Consider the following 20,948-nt stretch of genomic DNA (forward strand, 5'->3'; position numbering starts at 1 on the left):
CCCCTACAACCAGCCCCCTGCTGAGCTCAGAGTCAGGGCCTGGATTGCCCCAGATCCCTGGGGCTGCAGTGGGTCTGAGCCTGGGTGCAGCACCTGTGCAGTGAGCGAGGAGGCCGAGGAGGAGAGGGGTCCAGGCCATGGTGGAGGCACTCTGATTCTGCTACCAAGGCCCAAGGCTGGGCAAAGTCTCTCTTATCCCCTTGCTGGAGAGATCTGCTGGTTATGCAAATCAGCCAGGGTCAGGGGCTGCTGCTGAGGAGCTCTGTGGTTTCAGAGAAGGGCTCAGCCCCAAGGGGCCAGAGAGGGGAGGGACAGCCCTGCAGACCCACCCTCAGCCCAGGGAATTCTGACTTACACTCTGGTCGCATAGGCTGGGTCCACACTCCGTGTCTCTCCGTGTCCTGACCTCGCTCCTGGGGTGGCTTGTCCTGGCTGAGCTCAGAGGTGGCATTTGTCTGCATTTTCTGAACCCATGAGCACGTTTCCTCTGCAGGCAGTATAAGGTGGCTTAGGTCAGTGTGGTTCCTAAGTTATATCTCTGTTGAGGAACACCAGAACCCAAACCGAATTCCTCCCTTGCCAAGTACACATGGATTTTTAAGGAGCCATTGAGGTATTGTAGGTTTCTGTCCCGAGGACAGGTTATCGATCCTATGCCTCAGTACTCTGAGGGTGTGCTCAGTGCCAGGGACAGACCCAGCTTTAGCAAGATTTGACAGTGGCTGAGTTTAGCAGGAATGGGTCGGGCTGGAGAGGCACGAAGTACTGGACCTGTGCTAGAGACAGAGACAAATCTACAAGGCACAGAACTGAGAGACAGCGAGTCAGAATTTTACATCAGAGTCAGAGGTGGTGCTGTAGAAACGACATCTTTCCCACAGGTCTCAGGTCCTGGTGAGCAGCCCTCCCTCCTTGTTAGGACCCCTGATACCTGGAGCCTCCCTGTGTGCAGGTGGCTTTGCTGGGTGATCTCTGCTGCCCTCTGGTGGTGGCTCCACACTGGCTGCTGGAGGCGCGGGGAAGTCCTTTGCCCCGCTGGAGATTCAGAAGCCACAGCTCAGAGTAGGATTCCCTGATTGATGCACTGCTGTCCCCAGGGGAGGAACTGCTCTTCTCTACATGGCCCCTGCCACTCTCAAGGCCAGACTTCAGGAGATGAGAGTATCCATGAAAATAGGAACAGGCCAATGGGAGGAGCAGGTAAGGCCCATCTGAGGTTTTACTGCTCACATCTCTGGGGAGGTGGGTGGTCATGGGTGTGGCTCTGGGCCTTGCAGGAGGTGACACAGGACTCGGGGACTGCCTCTTGCTAGTGCTGTCAGCTGGTGCACCAAATAGGGCCATGGTGGCTGGTGTTCCAAGGACAGAGAGAGGAGAACACACACTCAACAAACATTTATTCAGACCCACTTCGGTCTGGCCGACTTTCCATCCTGGGAAATCTCTACGAAGAAGACACAGTTTCTTTCCCAGAATTTCCGTGCTGTGGGAGGGGCGGCGTAGTGGACACACTTGTTTTGGTGACACAGCAGACGTCTCTACCGCCTTCTACCTACGTCTTGTGTTCTACATTCATTTGAAAGCCAAGCCATTGCTATTCCCATGTCCCTCTGGGCCAGGATGGACCCTGTTGCCCAGCACTGGGCCAATGGATATGTCATTCAGCTGGGGATCTGTTTGGGGACTTTCGCTGTCATGAAGTAAGGAAAGAGACCAGATTTGTGGAGTGCCTTTCCTCTTGAGCACGGGTGTGACAGCTGGAGCTGCAGCAGGCACCTGTCTATTGTCAGCAAGAAAGAAAAGCAAAGCTCCGTAGCTGGGCTGTTGGGACAAAAAATGAACATAGTTGGGAATTCTTGGAATTGGTGAGTGTGTGGAGAAGAGCCATCTGACTCCAGACTTTGTTGGGAGGGGATTTGTCCGTTCCTGCCTCTGATTATCATGTGTATGTTTTACATGAAAATGTTATTGACCAGTAGGGAAATGATTACCACCAATCAGTGAATTAATAAAATAATGGCAGGGAGAAAACCATTCAGTAGTAGGCCATTAAGATGGAGATCAGAAGAAATGACAGGGAGGTGCTGTGTGGAGAGAGGTTCGAATGGTCCTCTCTGCAGAGGTGACCTTGGAGCTGCTGTCAGGATGGGAAGAAGGAACATGTGGTGGGCGTGTGTTTGGGGACAACAGGGTCAGTCCCTGCGGGGAACATTCCTGTTTGTCTGAGGGCGAAGGAGGTGTGAGAATCTAAGGTGTCTGTGATTTAAAACTCATTCAGTTTCAGGGGCGCCTGGGTGGCTCAGTCGGTTGAGCGTCTGACTTCGGCTCAGGTCATGATCTCACAGTTCGTGAGTTCGAGCCTCGCGTCGGGCACTGTGCTGACAGCTCAGAGCCTGGAGCCTGCTTCAGATTCTGTGTCTCCCTCTCTCTCTGCCCCTCCCTCGTTCATGCTCTCTCTCTGTCTCAAAAATAAATAAACATTTAAAAAAATTAAAAAAAATAAAACTCATTCAGTTTCAAGGTAATATTTTCTTATAAGTTAAAATTTTCAGGGCTTAAGTGATGTGTTGCCAGAATTTATTTTGCCGTTTGTTTCTCTTTTTGGTGACTCACAGGAGTGATTCCTATGTGAATTCCTGAGCAAACTGAAGGGGAAGCAACAGCCTTTTTGTAGCTGCCAGTCACTGAGGCTGGGTCATCTCCTTAGCATATGACAGTGACCACATTGCAGTGACTGCACCTTTCATCTCCCTTCAGTTTCTGACTCCTGTGCCAGGTGCGTGTATTTAGCATGACATCAAATTCCTGTGATGCTGCAATGCATCCCTTAATATTATAGATTTATGCACGTGCACATATAGGAATATCATGAATGTGTGAGTAAATATATACTAATGTGTCTCTGCTGTCTCTTTGTATGTAGGTGTGTGTGTTTATATTCTTATATGTTTTTTTCTGGAGGCTCCGAACCCTGAATTGGATACTAGATTGTACTTGATGGGATCCTTGGTTGGTCAGGAGACACAATGGTCCATTTTATCACCAGTGATGAGGTGGGGGTGGTTGCCACAATGAGCAGCAGAATCAAATTAGTAATCAGAATTATTTGACCGAGTTCATTGATGTCGGCCAGTTGATCATGGTGTTCCTAGAACTGAAATAGATGAGCAGCCTACCAATTTTCATTTCATCTGTATAAACAGAAAGCTTCATTTGGAAAACACTTTAGGTTGATACTGAGCCTTATACATACTGTATGCTCTTTATTAACCCAAGACCTGAGTTGCCTGAATGGACTGGGTGTTATCTGACCAGTCATGCCATGACTTGGGCATTCTCAAGAGCTCTCCATCTCTTCCATTAACTGGAAGAGGCTAATAGGAGATTAGGCTTCACTAGGTCCTCAAGTCACAGGTGAGTTGCATGAGAAAATGGCCCCAGTGCCCATGACCCCAACCTTGCTGCATTGTCTTTTCTCTATTGCCTACAACTATGGTCTTGTGGGGCCATATTATGAGTGGTGACATAGAGAAGAACACTTAGGGCTGGTTCACAGAGGTTTCTTTATGATGTGTGGCCACCCCGATAGTTAACAATATTAGTACTACAGCCCCAGATAGGGACTTGCTTTCTTTGCCTGCCATTCTCTGCCCAGATGATTCTCCTTGGACTCACGGAATGCGTAAGCAACTGTTGTCATATTCCACATGCAGCTTTTTCCCAAAGCACTCATTTCACATCAAATGAAGTGGTGCAACACTCTCGTGCCCGTGAATTCACTGATCAGGCCATGTTCTTCAACATTCTGAAGCATCCGGCTCAAATGAACAGACTAGCAGCCTCTTGAAGACTCAGTTGCTCTGGCAGCCACATGGCAACCCCTTTCAGGACACGTTCTTTGCTCTAAACACATGTGCACTATGTGGCACTGTTTCTCCCATAGCTGGCACTCATGCGTCCAGGAATCAGGGACTGTAATTAGGAGCATTTCCCCACTGATAAGCCTGGAGACCTGCTGCCAAGCTACTGCTCCCTGTTCCCATGATCCTACACTCACTGCCCTAGAAGTCTTGGTGCTAAAGAAGAAATGCTTCCAGCCAGAGACACAGCACTGATTCTTCAACTGAAAGCTGAGACTTCCCCTTGTCACCTCGAGCTTGTCATGTGTCTATGGATGTCTCTCTGTGTGTCCTTCCAACCTGGTCTTCCATCCCCAACAAATACCCTAGCCAGGAAAACCTGACAGCCTCATCCTGCCTCCTGCACATGCACTCCTCACCTACAGGGTGCAGAGCCTGCCTGGGCAGTTGGGTTGGGAGAGAGGTCTGGGCATCTCAGATCTGGAGACCTGGGCCAGACCTGCTGAATTCTTTGTCCACATTCCTCCTGAGGCTGAAGGAGAGTGTGACATAGATGGGGAAGTAGTTTGTGTCTCACTTCCCCCTCTGCCTGTGTCACTGTGAGCATCACCACTGCTGTCTCTTGACTGACAGTAATAGTCAGCTTCATCTTCAGGCTGGACCCTGCACAGATCAGGTGAAGAAAGAAATATTGCCATATAAGAGAATGAGAGGGGGCTTCAAAGTTTACTGACTCCTCAAGCCAACTCTGTCATAATTATGTTGTCTTCAGTTGTTGGGGAAAATATGTAATAAACATCTTAATGTATAAGTGAAGTTGAAAAAATATTATCATAAAAATTGCTGTGTTGTGGGCACTGTGAAAGGGAAGAACAGAATATTCCAGTCCCCTCTCCCTTTCTTGAGGGACATAAGTGGAGGCACAGGTGAGGGTGCAGGTGGGAGGAACTTCCAGGAAGGAGGAGGAGCTGTGTCTGACAGCTCAGGGAAGGGAAGGGGAAATGTGTGATCACAGGGAGGTCCAGTGTTTGTGGACAGTCAAAGTGCTTTAGGTCCGTTAAAGTGTGCTGGGGTATGTGTTCGTGGTGGGCAAAGTGCCTCTACCTGTATTAGAGGAATAGGTGATGTCTCCAAGAGCAGGACCCAACACACATACACCCTGAAGAATGTGTACTTGAGAGTGAAGGATGACACTGTAGGCCAATGACAAATAACCTGAAGGTCTCAGGTCCGTGTTGCTAACCCCCCTTGCCTGTTAAAAGCCCTAATGGCCAGACTCTCCCATCTGCAGGTGGCTTTGGCAGGTGATCTCTGTTGCCCCCCTGGTGGCCGCTCCACACTGGCTGCTGGAGGTGCTAGGGCCTCCCCTGTGAAGTGGAGATTCCTAACCTACAGCTCAGATGCTGAGTCTTGCTCCATGGACTGCTGCCCCAGGGAGGAATGACTTTTCTATGCATGGCTCCTGCCTGCCTCATGTCCTGGCATGAGGTGCCCAGATTATTCATGAAAACATGAACAGGCTCATTTTGTGGAAGAGGGCACAGGTTTCACTGGGGCATCCCTGTACCTGTCTCTAAGGTGGTGGGAGGTCATGCATGTGGTGTCACAGCTTAGCACTGTGGGACACAGGCTTCAGGGAATCATTATTATCGGTGCCAAGTATGGATTCAAGCCTGATGTGTGTGGGGCGAAAGGTGACTGGGGACTAATGCTTCAAAGACAGAGACAGGACAGCGTCCACAGAGCAGACATTTATTCAGACCCATATTATTCTGGCACACATTACCTCCTGGGAATTTTGCATGAACAAAACACACAGTTCCTTCTGAAGGAGTTATTCTGGAGCTGCTCTAGAGATGTACAGAAAGAAGAAACAAGCAGTGAGATGTGTACGGGAAGAGCCCAGTAGTGTCCTTGGGGAAAGGTATAAAGGATCTGAAAGAACAGGAAAAACCTAAGGGACCTGGGATTCCAACCCAGTTCAGGGCCTGTGTGGACTTTTCTCCTAAGGTGAGCATTCTAGGCACAGAAAGTGTGGTCAGGTGTGGTAAGAGGCAGTTTCTAGGTAATAAGTCAGGATCTCTTGGGGCACCTGGGTGGCTCAGTCGGTTAGGCCTGACTTCAGCTCATGTCATGATCTCACAGTCCGTGAGTTCGAGGCCAGCGTCAGGCTCTGTGCTGACAGCTCAGAGCCTGGAGCCTGCTTCGGATTCTGTGTCTCCCTCTTTCTCTCTGCCCCTCCCCTGCTCATGCTCTGTCTCTGTCTCAAAAATAAATTTAAAAAACATAAAAAAAAAGTCAGGATCTCTTGGCAGCTGCTGGGCACTGGAGGGGCCTCCAGGAGGAAACCGCTGGGGCGGGCACAAGTTTGACATGGGTGGGTTCAGACCAGCCCTGGGTTCTCCTTAAGTCACCCAGGGGCTGAGGCCATTCAGAGGGGTGGTTACTAGTCCTTTCCTCCCCCCAACCCCTTATCAACTGTAGCCACAGGGATTAAGGTGCTTCATGTGTATGTGTTCCTGGCCCCCTGTCTGAGGTCCCATGTGGATGACCTGTCACTGCTTTCCCCAACACCCACAGACTGGATGGCACGAGCAGAGACATGAGCGAGGGGTGCACCTGACAGGGAGGGGAGGCCAGGAGAGGACCACCGATCCCCAGTCCCTGAAGAGGCAGAGAGAAGAGTGGAGGCTGGCAGGTGCAAGGCAGCAATAGTCACCTGCATCAGGTGAGGAAGGCCACCCAGGCTGAGAGGGGATGAGGGTCGACCTCAGCCAGAATGTTCTGGGTCCTGAAGAAGACAGCTTGGTCCTCTCAGTCTGTCAGGCATCTGTGGGGGACGCTGTTGCACTTGGCCATGGGACTGGGGAACCTAAGGACCTCCCTAAGGTGCTAGCGATTTCTTTGTCCTGTTGATGAGAAATCCTATGGTGAGAATCTCCAGATTATAATCGTTTAGAGTGACCTTTTCAGGATCCTTTAACCCGAAAAATTCCTGGAAATATTATTTTAGTCTTAGGAATTCCTACAAAAAATTCTCTTTCTAGTTTTCCAGGTCCATAAGCAAGTCGCAGATGGAATAATGCAAATATACTTACCATGCTTTTCTAGGACACAATGATAATCTGTCCTGTGTCTCCCCATCCCCACGGAGGTATCGCTGTGATTTAGAAAGGAGTGGGAATAGGGGAAGCTTCTGGTTTTCCTTCTTTAAAATTTTTTTAAGTTTATTTATTTTGAGAGAGGGAGAGAGAGAGAACGAGCAGGGGAGGGGCAGAGAGACAGGGAGAGAGAAATCCATGCAGGCTCCCCACCATCAGCGTGGAGCCCCATGCATGGTTTGAACTCACAAACTGCAAGATCATGACATTAGCCAAAATCAAGAGTCAGACGCTTAACGGGCTGAGTCACCCAGGTGCCCCTGCTCTTCCTTCTTAATAAATTCATCATCTGTCATTTTGACTTCATGCAATTGCTCTAAAAGTCAATTTCAAAACCACAAGCCAAAGAATCTTGAAGAGAAATTCAGTGCATGATACAACTTTATTGACGTCTTGGAAAAGATCTTTATCCTGGAATGACAGGTGATGTCCAATTGCAGATGTGGACCCTGCAGGGTCAGCACAGGGGTGGTGTGAGGCCATGTGGGTCCCACCCGAGCTAAGGGTTAGACCTGCCTGGTGCAGGTGATGGGATTTGGGGCAGTGGGAGGACAGTGGGGCCAGGAGAGAGTCCCCACATGGGACCTAAGTGGGTATCTGCATTTCTTCCACAGTTTCTGTAAAACCTAAGGAGGGAAGAGCCTGGGGCAGTAGAGGCCTGGTTCCCTCTTCACAAAGCCTCAGACAGTCCTTCAGGATGTGGGGACACCTCATCCAGGAAATCAGGGGAGGCACAGCCCCTGGGGCCCATCCAGGCTGGCTGTACCCAAGGGAAGAGGAATTTCCGCAGGACTGTGCTGTCTGAGACAACTGTGTCCTCTCTTTTGTGACATGTGATTACATCTGGGGCCCATGTAATGTATGATGACACCCTAAAGCCTCATTATGTAGTATAATATGTCAGTACAGTCCCCACAAGTCAGTATAGCTCTCTACTGTTCGGTATGATATACAGATACTGAGGACAGAGAACCTGCTGGAGTCTCCCACTGTGCAGGGGCTGGGCCAGGACCAGGGAAGGCTCCTGACCCTAAGGCCTGACCTACACCTGCCCAGAGAGCCAATGCGAGTAAATGCCAGGCCAGGGATGGCAGGTTTGTGTCTCACTTCCTCATTTATCTGTGTCACAACGAATTACTACCAGTTGTCCCCTGTCATGGGAAATGGCACAGAAATGGTCAGCCTTGTCTTGGCACAGGGTTTGTCTGATTCTCAGGGTGGCCATGTCCCCAAGTAGGATCCTCAGAATTAGTCAGGGATTCCTAAGGGTCCTTCCCTGTCTTTATATATATCTGGCTTGGGGTCCTGGCTTGGCTTCTGCTGGTTCCAAGATGCAGATTCATGCATGAGCTTATCTAGAGAGCAGGGGATCCTGGATCTGGCCAGGGCTACTGACATGGGCAGGGTCTGGCTCGGGTTGTAAGAGGCACAGAGCCTGTATGAGAGGAGAGGAGAGGGGGCTGAAGGAAGTAAGGTCCATTCCCTCTAAGGTTTTCTGAGCTGACTCAGAGTTTGGGGCAGACCCAGCTCCGGTCCTATGGAGGCCAAGTGTGTGGGCTGAGGCTGGGACAATACCTGTTCAGAGAGTGAAGAGAAGGAGAGGGGTCTAGGCCATGAAGAAGATGTCCCAGAGCTGTGCCTCCTGAGACTCCACAGATGGGGCAGGGACCCCCGGCCCTGTTACTCTACAAAGGCATTGCCTGCCTAGGTCTAAAATCAGACGAGCCTGCTCTGGCCACCCGAGGAGGCAGCTGAGGTTGTCAGAAGACAGAGAATCCAGAGGAAAAGAGAGGAGTGTTCTTACCCCAAGCCCACACCCTCAGCCCCACAACCTGCTCTCCTAGGCCAAAGGAAATCCTATACAACTTCGGGAGCTCCATGGAGGGCTCTGCCATGGCTGTGACCTGCAGTGGTCACCACTAGCTCAGCTTCTGCTGGCCTCTGAGCCGTCTCTTCTCTGCCCAGCATCAGTTCAGAAGGGGCATCTCCTCTCATGGGGCAGGGAGGCCTTCAGTTTATAGGACCATGGAGTGAGCCAGGCGAGGCTGAGATTCCGTATTCTGCAGACTCTTGGTGCCAGACCCCCTTCTGTCCATTCCTCGGTGTCTGTGGAAGCTGGGTCCTGGGGTCGGGACCACATGGAGCTGAGTGCAGGGCACACCTGGGGAGGAGCCTGGGAGCAGGGACAAGTCCTGACTGCTACACTGACTGAGCTCCAGACTGAGTACTGTTCATCCTCCCAACCTGAAGATCACTCATGGTGAATATTTTACAAGGAGCTGACAGGTGCCTATACTCAGCCCCCTGGCCCACACATTATGATGTTTCTCATTCCCAGGAGCCTAAGAGGCAGGGATAGTTCAGGTCCCCATTGCGTGGATGACATCATGATCCTCCATATGGGCACCTCTGTGCCGTCCCAGAGAGCAGCATGTCAGAACTCCGGTAATTTCTCCTTTGTGTCTTGTACACGGAATGTGTATAGACTAAGACCTATTTTCTCCTCTTGCGTGTGGTTTTCTGGACCCCAGACTCTGTCGCTGACAGCCTCTGACTAGTGCTTGGCATAGAACTGGGCACATAGCGGGGGCTCAACACTGCTGGAGGAATGAGCCAACATCAACCATAACCTCTGAGTCTAAACATGAGCGTCATGGTTATAGTCGTGTGCCTTACTTCCCCCTCACAGACACATGAGGTAATAAGTCATGTGACTAATTAACTAACAAGCTAACTAATCATGTAATAGAAGCAACGATTGTTAGTGAATAGGAGAATAGGCTGAATCAGACATGGTGTGCTCACTGAGGAGAGAGGGGAGGAGAAAGCATGTGGGGTCCAGGTGATGGGTCAGGACACAGTCTCTAAGCACACACAGAGGTGGGCTCCTTCCCTGCTGGAGGGGCTGGAGGAAGGCTGGGTGGGGCTGACCCTGCTCCTGCCTGAATGGAGCTGCAGACTTTCCCTGGGCATGCGGAAGTGACTAGCAGGAGGAGGCCCCGGGTCTGAGTGCCTGTCTGGTCCCAAAGAACGTTCTGCAGTGTCCAGTGGGAGTTATCTGCATGCACAGTGTATATTCAGTCAGCGTGTCAGGGCCTGATTTCTGGCACCATCTTCCCTCACAGGACTGAACTAAGTATGAGGAGGAGTATTAATGAGATCCTAGTCTTGGTGTAAAGAGTGTTGCAACGGGGAGTATGCAGGGTCCTGAGGGAATATTCAGCACAGGACTGTCACTCAGTCCTTGGGCCTGGCTGGACACCCTGAGGAAGTACTTTGAATTGAGAGGGAAGCATGATTTGCTGGTAACAGCTAAGCATGGATACCCCAGCATCTTGTGCAGCAAGCGATGGGGGGCAGGAAACCAGGTGGAGTATGTATGGGGTGGCAGAAAGGGGTTTATTAGAAGGCATGAAGATCTTTGATGGCTTGAGGCCCGGGCTCCTTCAGGGCTCCAGAGCTGGGGGTTATGACAGCGTTAGACTTGCTCTGAAGCCTAGACATGTTCAGAGAGGTCAGGCTGCCAGAGTTGGAGCCTGGGGTCTCCCGAGGTGTGATTCCTGACTCCACCCTTGGCCATGTGGGGCTGTGCCAGGAACTGTTAGTAGCAGGAGACACAATTACATCCCCAGTGTCCCTGCTACCTGCTACCTCAGGGAGATGGTGACTGTCTGGGTGACCCCAGATACTTGGGGAGGCTCAGTTAGGACAGATTGGTTCCAGCCCTGACGGGAGGGAGCAAATGGACAAGCAGGGATGCAGGGCCCCATCCCCACAGGCCCTGGATGGGAGAGAGCAGGACATCTGTGCCTCACACTGTGCCTCCCTGTGGGCCTCTCACCCGTGCTGGGAGCAGCGGGGGAGCAGGAGTGAGGCCACGCAGAGTGTGGTCCTGGGAGGATCAGCACCACAGACCCCCTGGGAGCTGTTCCGCATGCAGATGCCTGAGCCCCACCCCAACCTGCTGCAGCTGCAGCTGCATCTAGTGAAGCGCCCCTAGGCTGCCCCCTTGGGGGACAGGGTGCTCACCCAGTTTCACAGGCTCTGCTGTAAACCACCATGGAAAATTTCACTTCCTCTGCTGGTCTCCCCATGTCCTTTCTGGCCACCTGGGTCTTGGGGCTTAACTGTCCTGCCTTGGTCAACGAGCTTGACTCAGATTCTAGACCCTGTAGTGATGTGGGAAACATAGGTAAGACTAGCCTTTTTCACCAGCCCCATGGGATGATCGAGTTCCCAGTAGCATATTGACTGCACTGCTCTGGTGGTGGAGAATGCACCATGGCCCCTCCTGCCTCATCCTGGGAGTGAGTCGTCAGGTAAAGAGGGGGCACTGGATGGGATGATCCATGACGATTATCAAGGGGGGAGAGTTTCTACTACACAACTAGGGTCAGAATGTATGGATTCAGGAGATCCCCTAATTTTCCCTGGGTCTGTGATCACAGTCACTCAGGCTCTCTGTCCACAGTTAACACCCAGGCCCAGACAAGCAGGGAAGCCTAGTTCTGTCAGCCCTAAATCCACTCCTGATTCTCCCTGTGCAGAGATGCCTGGAGAGCTAGGTAGGACCAGTACTTGAGGACCTTAGATCTGGGGATCTGGACCGGACCTGCTCACGGTCCACAGACATCCTGGGCCTGGAGGAGATGTAACACAGACTGGAAAGGAGTTTGTGTCTCACTTCCCCATCTTCCTGTGTCACTGTGAGCATCACTACTGCTGTCCCACACCTGACAGTAATAGTCAGCCTCATCCTCGGCCCGGGCCCCGCTGATGGTCAGGGTGGCCGTGTTCCCCGAGTTGGTGCCTGAGAATCGGTCGGGGATTCCTGAGGGCCGGTTGCTATCATGATAGATAATCAGCACAGGGGTTTGGCCTGACTTCTGCTGGTACCACTGAACACTTTTGCTTTCAATGTTGTTTCCTCCACAGGTGATCCTGGCCGTCTGTCCCAGGCTCACCGACACTGAGGGGGGCTGAGTCAGCACATAGGAGGCTACGGAACCTACAAGAGAGAAAAGGAGAGGTGGGTTTCTAGCTTCGGTTTCATTCAGAGGACACTCCCACCTGCCTGGCTGATCTCCAGGGATTCTCTGCCCCCCCCCCCCCCCCACTTTCTCAGCCCTTTGGACCCATGGACCTGGCTGGCAGATGGAGTTTTTAAACAAAAGAGGCCACCATCATTATTCTCTGGGTAGAGACAGCCACTCAGGACTCACACAGAGTGAGTGAGCACAGTGGGAAGATTTCACCCCTCCAGACTTTTCATTAGCATCCTACCCCCCACAGGCAGCCCTCTTCTGAATCAGGCTCGCCTCAGAACCTTGCTGCTAGGGTGGGTATGAACCAGGGCTCAGCACCTGTGCAGTAAGTGAGGAGGCTGAGGATGAGAGGGGTCCAGGCCATGGTGGAGGTGCCCTGATTCTGCTCCCGAGGTCCTGAGGCTGGGTAGGGTTCCTCCCCAGCCTGTCTTATCCCCTTGCTGGAGACACCTGCTGTTCATGCAAATCAGCTGTGGCTCAGGGGCTGCTGCTGAGGGGCTGTGTGGTTTCAGAGAGAGGCTCAGTCCCAAGAGACAAGGAGAGGACAGGGGAAGCCCCTTGGAGACCCACCCTCAGCCCAGGGTACTGTGCTTCTTCACTCTCTGGTCTCATGGTTGAATCTGACTTTTCAACACCGTGTTCTGTCCTGTCTTTGCTCTTGGGAGACCCTAGGAGGGAGACAGATCTGAGAGACACTGAATCAGAATTTACAGCCGTGTTAAAGGTGATACAGCAGAAAACCTACACCTTTTCCCTCAGGTGTCAGGTCATGGTGACTAACGCCCCCTGCATCTTAGAATCCCTGATGCCGGGCTCCCCTCTTGTCCAAGCGGCTTTGCCTGGTGATCTCTGTTGTCCCTTTTTGGCCGCCCCACACTGGTTGTGGAGGTGGAGGGAAGTCCTTTGTCCAGGTGGAGATTCATAACCCACTGCTCAGATCCTGATTCCCTGATCCATGGACTGCTGACCCCGGGGGAGGACTTGCTCTTCTCTTTGTGGATACTTCCAGCCTCAAGACCAGGCAGGTGGGGATCAGGTTCTCCATGAAAATAGGGAGAGGATCAATTGAGGAGAAGATGGGGCCCCTTGAGAACTCATAGCACATATCTCTAGGGGGGTGGGTGGTCATATGTGGGGTTACAGGACTTGGCACCTGGGGAACCCAGGACTCAGGGACTGCCTCTTCCTGGTGCAGGCAGGTGGTGCAGCAAAATAGGGTGGTGGTGGCTCCAGCTCCAAGGACAGAGACACAAGAACTTTATCCAACAAACATTCACTCAGACCCACGTTGGTCTAGTGGACATTTCATCCTGGAAGTCAGTGTGAAGAAAGCCTAGTCCCTGCCTCAGAGTTTCCATGTTATAGGTGGGGCAGCATAATGGACACACTTGTTTTGGTGATACAGCAGACAGTCTCTACCACCTTCTACCTGTATCATGACTTCTATATTCATTCAATAGCCAGACCATTGCTATCCTGAGGTCCCTCAGAGGACTGACCCTGTGGCCTAGCACTTGCCCATAGAAGTGTCAGTGTCTGGAATACTTTCCCGAGACATGTCCTCTCATGAAGGAAAGAAACAGACTGGGTTTATGGAGTGCCTTTCCTCTTGAACATAGAGGATATGATAGCTGGAGCTGCAGCAGCCATCCTGATGTCTGTCGTCAACAAGAATGAAAAGCAAGGCCTCCATAGTAGTGATGGTGGAAAAGAAAGTGAGAAGATTTGCAACCTCATGGAATTGGTGAATACCTGGAGAGACACCATCTGATCCAGAACTTATTATCAGAGGAGAAAATAGTCTCCTGTTTGTTCCTGTGTCTGATCATCATGTGTATGTTTTTCATTATTACAAATCAATTTCCACAAGTCAATCAGTTAGTCAAATAATGATTGGGGGAAAAGTTCAGTAGTAGGTAGTGTGCAGACGGAGATCTGACAAAATGACAGGCAGATACTGTGTGGTTGGAAGTGGTTGGAAGAGGCCTCTCGGGGGAGGTGACATTGGAGCTGCTGTCAGGATGGGAAGAAGGAACAGGTACCAGGCGTGTGTTTGGAGACAGCAGAGTTAGGGTCTGCAGGGCAGATTTCTGTTAGTCTGAGGGTGAAGGGGCAGTAAGAACCTAAGGTGACTAGGAATCTGAACTGGTTCAATTTCAAGGTGATATTTTCTCCTAAGCTAAAAATTTCAGGGCTGCAGTGATATGTTTTCAGAATTTATTTTGCCGTTTGTTTCCACTTTTACTGAACCGCAGGTGTGATTCCTGTGTGAATTTCCCAGAAAACTGGAGGCGAAGCATCAGCCTTTTTGTAGCTGACATTGAGGCTTATCTGCTGGGTCACCTTGTTGACATATGACAGTGACCACATTGCAATGGCTGCACCTTTCATCCTCCTTCAGCTTCTGACTCCTGTGCCAGGTATGTGTTTCAGTATGATACCAAATTTCTGTTACACATCCTTTAATATTATATATTTATGCATGTACACATATATGAATATACTTAGGAATATGTGTATGTATATATATTTATATATTTCTGCTGTTTGTATGTTTATATGTGTATATATATATTTATATATCTCATCTGTATGTATATATATATGTATAAAGTGTGTTTCATATATATATATATATCCACTTTATGACAAATGACAAGTGAGTATGGTTACCATAATGAACATTAGGGCCAAATTAGTAATCAGAATCATTGACAAAGATCATTGGTGTGAGATGCTCCTGAGCAAAAGAACTTCAGCCCCGGGTCTAGGTCTTTCTGGAAGTGGAGGAGAGGCTGAGGGCGAGTGCTCGGGGTGTCTCTAGACATGTCCATCCCAGAGGAGTCAGCCTCCAGGAACACCGGTGGACAGTGAGGGCATTGGCATTTCCCAAGGGAAGCATTAATAGTGTCAGGACATCCATCAGTGTACTGGGTGACATTGTGTGTCTGACCCTCTCAGAACATGGTTCCTACAGCCTGAGGAGATAGGATGCATCATCCCAATTTTCTTCTGATGAGTGAACCTTGGACACCTGCTGACTCCCAGGTCTGGTGTCCCTGTGAGGCTCCACCTGGGCAGCTCCAGCCTCCGTCCTGCTCCTCCTGATGCAGCTCTGCTGCCCCCTGCTGGTGGAGGAGACTCAGACCAGGAGCTTCCCTCCTGCGGGTCAGGTCACCCCACAGTACTTGTCAACTTCTCAGGCAGCTGCCATCTCTTGCCAGCCCAGCCCAGCACAATCAGGCTACTTACAAAATGCATGGAGGCAGGGCAGCACAATTCCTGTATGTGTTCCAGCATTGAAATGCCCTGGACTGGCCTATTGTTACAAAAGAGAGCACAGGGTAAACTGGAATGCATTTACAGAGGGTCATGGTCTAGGAAACCTATGTGATATCTTATAGCCACCCCTTTTTCTGTCCATTTAGGTATCCAGACTGATGTTTCCACATTAAAGTTAGTGCAATTGGGACATGGTGTGAATAGGTGTTGCCCCTAGTATTAATGTTCACGTGTGCACCAAAAATTTTTTTTATTATTATTACAATCTCTACCATTCCTGTATTTATTACAACCCACACCTCTGGGAGTTTTGGTGGGAGGACATCTACACTAGCATAGTTGGTGGCTTGGATGAATTTGGAATTCTACTAATTCAGACCTGGACATACAATTTCACATCATACACATTACATTTTTGCTATGTGGGGGCATGGCCTGGGTCCTGCTGGCTCTTCTATACATTATTGTATGCTCCTCTCTCTCTGAGCAGGTGGGAGTGACAGGATTCTCATGGTCACTCTAATGGGGATAGGTGAGTGTTATAGGGGACCATAGGGTCTGCTGATTCAGGAGATTTGGCAGCTAATTCTCAGGGGTCTCACCCCAGCTCATCCCTCGGGCTGAGCTCAGGATCAGAGCCATGTGCAGGGTCCAGTGGGGACTGAGCCTGTGGGCAGGCCTGACAGACAGCATCTGGGCACAGCGAGGAAGGAGAGCAGGAGGGTCCAAGTCAGGTGGGGACCCCAGAGCTCTGTCTCCTGAGCCCGTAGCTGAGCCTGACCACATCAAGCCTCACTCATAACCCGAGTGGTCCCTGTGAAAATGCTCCTTCTCAGGCTGGTGTAGAGCATCTCTGTGCTTCTGGATGGGCTTCATGAATCTGCTTCATGTGGAGCTATGCTCACCTCTAGGCTCTCCTAGAGGAGCTTGGGTCACTCTGTGTTTGAAAAGTCTTAAAGCCTGGAGGAAGAGAAGGGGAACTTGAGGGCATTTCTGTAGCTGTTCTCATGAATAATGTACTGTGATCATTTGTTTCCATGTTTTTATGGTAAAATAAACATGATAAAATTTCCCATCCCAACTGTTCTTCAGTGTTCAATTCACGTTCCCAGTTTGTCTTTCTGTTCCCTGTGAATTGTTTATGTTCCACATTGTGCAGCAGAATTCATTGGGAACTTATCCCAGGCTTGTGCTTAGATTTTAGTGTCTTTTATTTACTATATGTTTTTTATATGCAGCCTATGCTTGGGTGATTCCATTAATCTCAATTTGACAATCTCTCTCTTTTAATTGTGGTGTTTACACCATTTTAAAAAATTTAATTTATTTTCTTAATTACCATTCAAGTTAGTTATCATATAGTGCAACAATGATTTCAGAAGTAGATTCCTTAATGCCTCTTGCCCATTTAGCCCATCCCCCCTCCCACAATCCCTCCAGGATTTAAGAGTCTCTTATGTTTTGTCCCCCCTCTGTTTTTTTTTTAATTTTTGCTTCCCTTCCCTTATGTTCATCTGTTTTGTATCTTAAAGTCCTCATATGAGTGAATTCATATGATATTTGTCTTTCTATGACTGACTAATTTCGCTCGGCATTATACCTTCTAGCTCCGGAGGACGGAGGGAAGATGGCGGCGTAGGAGGACGCTGGGCTCACTGCGCGTCCTGCTGATCACTTAGATTCCACCTACACCTGCCTAAATAACCCAGAAAACCGCCAGAGGATTAGCAGAATGGAGTCGCCGGAGCCAAGCACAGACAAGAGGCCCACGGAAGAGGGTAGGAAGGGCGGCAAGGCGGTGCGCGCTCCACGGACTGGCGGGAGGGAGCCGGGGCGGAGGGGCGGCTCGCCGGCCAAGCAGAGCCCCCGAGTCTGGCGGGCAAAAGCGGAGGGGCCTGACGGACTGTGTTCCGACAGCAAGCGCCACTTAGCGTCTGGGAGGTCATAAGTTAACAGCTCTGCTCGGAAAGCGGGAAGGCTGGAGGACAAAGGGAGGGAGAGCTGCTGAGCCCCCGGACGACAGAGCTCAGTTTGGTGGGGAACAAAGGCGCTCGCCAGCGCCATCTCCCCCGCCCATCCCCCAGCCAAAATCCCACAGGGAACCAGTTCCTGCCAGGGAACTTGCTCGCTCCGCGCAAACACCCCACTCTGTGCTTCTGCGGAGCCAAACCTCCGGCAGCGGATCTGACTCCCTCCCGCTGCCACAGGGCCCCTCCTGAAGTGGATCACCTAAGGAGAAGCGAGCTAAGCCTGCCCCTCCTGCCCCTGTGCACCTTGCCTACCCACCCCAGCTAATACGCCTGATCCCCAGCATCACAAGCCTGGCAGTGTGCAAGTAGCCCAGATGGGCCACGTCACCCCACAGTGAATCCCGCCCCTAGGAGAGGGGAAGAGAAGGCACACACCAGTCTGACTGTGGCCCCAGCGGTGGGCTGGGGGCAGACGTCAGGTCTGACTGCGACTCCGCCCACCAACTCCAGTTATACACCACAGCACAGGGGAAGTGCCCTGCAGGTCCTCACCACGCCAGGGACTATCCAAAATGACCAAGCGGAAGAATTCCCCTCAGAAGAATCTCCAGGAAATAACAACAGCTAATGAGCTGATCAAAAAGGATCTAAATAATATAACAGAAAGTGAATTTAGAATAATAGTCATAAAATTAATTGCTGGGCTTGAAAACAGTATAGAGGACAGCAGAGAATCTCTTGCTACAGAGATCAAGGGACTAAGGAACAGTCACGAGGAGCTGAGAAACGCTTTAAATGAAATGCAAAACAAAATGGAAACCACCACGGCTCGGATTGAAGAGGCAGAGGAGAGAATAGGTGAACTAGAAGATAAAGTTATGGAAAAAGAGGAAGCTGAGAAAAAGAGAGATAAAAAAATCCAGGAGTATGAGGGGAAAATTAGAGAACTAAGTGATACACTAAAAAGAAATAATATACGCATAATTGGTATCCCAGAGGAGGAAGAGAGAGGGAAAGGTGCTGAAGGGGTACTTGAAGAAATAATAGCTGAGAACTTCTCTGAACTGGGGAAGGAAAAAGGCATTGAAATCCAAGAGGCACAGAGAACTGCCTTCAGACGTAACTTGAATTGATCTTCTGCACGATATACCTTCTAGCTCCATCCAGTAGTTGCAAATGGCAAGATTTCATTCTTTTCGATTGCTGAGTAATACTCCATTGTATATAGATACCACATCTTCGTTCTCCATTCATCCATTGATGGACATTTGGGCTTTTTCCATTCTTTGGCTATTGTTGATAGAGTTGCTATAAGCATTGGGGTGCACGTGCCCCTTCAAAACAGCACATCTGTATCCCTTGGATAAATACCTAGCAGTGCAATTGCTGGGTTGTAGGTATTTCTATTTTTGATTTTTTTAAAGAACCTCCATACTGTTTTCCAGAGTGGCTGCACAAGTTTGTATTCCTACCAGAAGTGCAAAAGAGATCCTCTTTCTTCACATCCTCACCAAGATCTGTTGTTGCCTGAGTTGTTAATGTTAGCCATTCTGACAGATGTGAGGTGGTATCTCATTGTGGTTTTGATTTGTATTTCCCTGATGATGAGTGACGTTGAGAATTTTTTCATGTGTCAGTTGGCCATCTGGATGTCTTCTTTGCAGAAGTGTCTATTCATGTATTTTTCCCATTTCTTCACTGGATTATTTGATTTTTGGGTGTTGAGTTTGATAAGTTCTCTATAGAGTTTGTATACTAACCCTTTGTCTGATATGTCATTTGCAAATATTTTCTACTATTCTGTCAGTTGCCTTTTAGTTTTGCTGATTGTTTCCTTCACTGTGCAGAAGCTTTTTATTTTGTTGAGGTCCCAATAGTTCATTTTTGCTTTTGTTTCCCTTGCCTCTGGAGACATGTTGAGTAAGAAGTTGCTGCGGCCAAAGTCAAAGAGGTTTTTGCCTGCTTTCTCTTCTAGGATTTTGATGGGTTCCTGTCTTACATTGAGGTCTTTCATCCATTTTGAGTTTATTTTTGTGTATGCTGTAAGAAAATGGTCCAGGTTCATTCTTCTGCATGCCGCTGTCCATTTTTCCCAGCACCACTTGCTGAAGAGACTGTCTTTATTCCATTGGATATTCTTTCCTGCTTTGTCAAAGATTAGTTGGCCATACATTTGTGGGTCCATTTCTGGGTTTTCTATTCTGTTCCATTGATCTGAGTGTCTGACAGTACCATACTGTCTTGATGATTACAGCTTTGTAATACAGCTTGAAGTCCAGGATTGTGATGCCTTCTGCTTTTTTTTTTTTCAAGACTGCTTTAGCTATTCAGGGTCTTTTCTGGTTCCATACAAATTTTAGGATTGTTTGTTCTAGCTCTGTGAAGAATGCTGGTGTTATTTTGATAGGTATTGAATTGAATATGTAGATTGCTTTGGGTAGTATTGACATTTTAACAATATTTGTTCTTCCTATCCAGGAGCATGGAATATTTTTCCATTTTTTTGTGTCTTCTTCAATTTCTTTCATAAGCTTTCTATGGTTTTCAGTGTATAGATTTTTCACCTCTTTGTTAGATTTATTCCTGGTATGTTATGGTTTTTGGTGCAATTGTAAATGGGATTGATTCCTTGATTTTTCTTTCTGTCACTTCATTATTGGTGTATAGGAATGCAACCAATTTCTGTGCTTCGATTTTGTATCCTGACACTTTGCTGAATTCATGGATCAGTTCTAGCAGTTTTTTGGTATAATCTTTTGGGTTTTCCATATAAAGTATCATGTCATCTGTGAAGTGTGAATATTTGACCTCCTCCTGGCTGATTTGGAAGCCTTTTGTTTCTTTGTGTTGTCTGATTGCTGAGGCTAAGACTTCCAATACTATGTTGAATAACAATGGCGAGAGTGGACATCCCTATCTTGTTCCTGACCTTAGGGGGAAAGCTCTCAGTTTTTCCCCATTGAGAATGATATTAGCGTTGGGTCGTTCTTATATGGTTTTTATGATCTTGAGGTATGATCCTTCTGTCCCTACTTTCTTGAGGGTTTTTATCAAGAAAGGATGCTGTAATTTGTCAAATGCTTCCTCTGCATCTATTGAGAGGATCATGTGGTTCTTGTCCTTTCTTTTATTGATGTGATGAATTACATGATTGTTTTGCAAATACTGAACCAGCCCTACATCCCAGGTATAAATCCCATTTGGTTGTGGTGAATATTTTTTTTAATGTATTGTTGAATCCGATTGGCTAATATCTTGTTGAGGATTTTTGCATCCATGTTCATCAGGGAAATTGGTCTATAGTTCTTCTTTTTAGGGGGTTCTTTGTCTGGTTTTAGAATCAAGATAATGCTGGCTTCATAGAAAGAGTTTGGAAGTTTTCCTTCCATTTCTATTTCTTTGGAACAGCTTCAAGAGAATAGATGTTAACTCTTCCTTAAATGTTTGGTAGAATTTCCCTGGAAAGCCATCTGGCCCTGAACTCTTGTGCTTTGGGAGATTTTTAACTACTAATTTGATTTCTTTACTGATTATGGGTCTGTTCAAATTTTCTATTTCTTCCTGTTTCAGTTTTGGTAGTGTATATGTTTCTAGGAAGTTGTCCATTTCTTCCAGATTTCCCATTTTATT

At 48.9% G+C, this 20,948-nt stretch overlaps 3 protein-coding genes, 1 long non-coding RNA gene, 1 pseudogene and 1 gene segment (V, D, J or C); 1 reads left to right on the forward strand and 5 right to left on the reverse strand.

Annotated features, from left to right (window-relative positions):
- Window positions 1-20,948, reverse strand: part of LOC123587584 (immunoglobulin lambda-1 light chain-like) — an 876,584-nt gene that overhangs the window by 128,811 nt on the left and 726,825 nt on the right. The gene's annotated exons all lie outside the window — the stretch shown is intronic.
- LOC123587589 overlaps window positions 1-20,948 on the reverse strand; it is a 511,389-nt pseudogene that overhangs the window by 115,367 nt on the left and 375,074 nt on the right.
- LOC123587586 overlaps window positions 1-20,948 on the reverse strand; it is a 1,001,573-nt gene that overhangs the window by 105,553 nt on the left and 875,072 nt on the right.
- Window positions 1-20,948, reverse strand: part of LOC123587588 (immunoglobulin lambda-1 light chain-like) — an 824,513-nt gene that overhangs the window by 100,666 nt on the left and 702,899 nt on the right. The window lies entirely within an intron of this gene.
- The window catches only part of LOC123587590 (immunoglobulin lambda-1 light chain-like), a 577,236-nt gene that overhangs the window by 92,159 nt on the left and 464,129 nt on the right, over window positions 1-20,948 (reverse strand). The window lies entirely within an intron of this gene.
- The window catches only part of LOC123587610, a 204,877-nt gene continuing 195,882 nt past the window's right edge, over window positions 11,954-20,948 (forward strand). For 3 of the 4 annotated variants that reach the window (XR_006707410.1, XR_006707407.1, XR_006707408.1), the window contains exons 1-2: window positions 13,666-13,900; window positions 14,322-14,486. This is a non-coding gene — a long non-coding RNA (uncharacterized LOC123587610). Of the gene's footprint in view, window positions 12,051-13,665; window positions 13,901-14,321; window positions 14,487-20,948 lie in introns of those variants that run through there. The other variant, XR_006707409.1, reaches the window with a different exon arrangement.

The sequence above is a fragment of the Leopardus geoffroyi genome, chromosome D3 (genome assembly GCF_018350155.1).
Source record: "Leopardus geoffroyi isolate Oge1 chromosome D3, O.geoffroyi_Oge1_pat1.0, whole genome shotgun sequence".
Lineage (NCBI taxonomy): Eukaryota > Metazoa > Chordata > Mammalia > Carnivora > Felidae > Leopardus > Leopardus geoffroyi.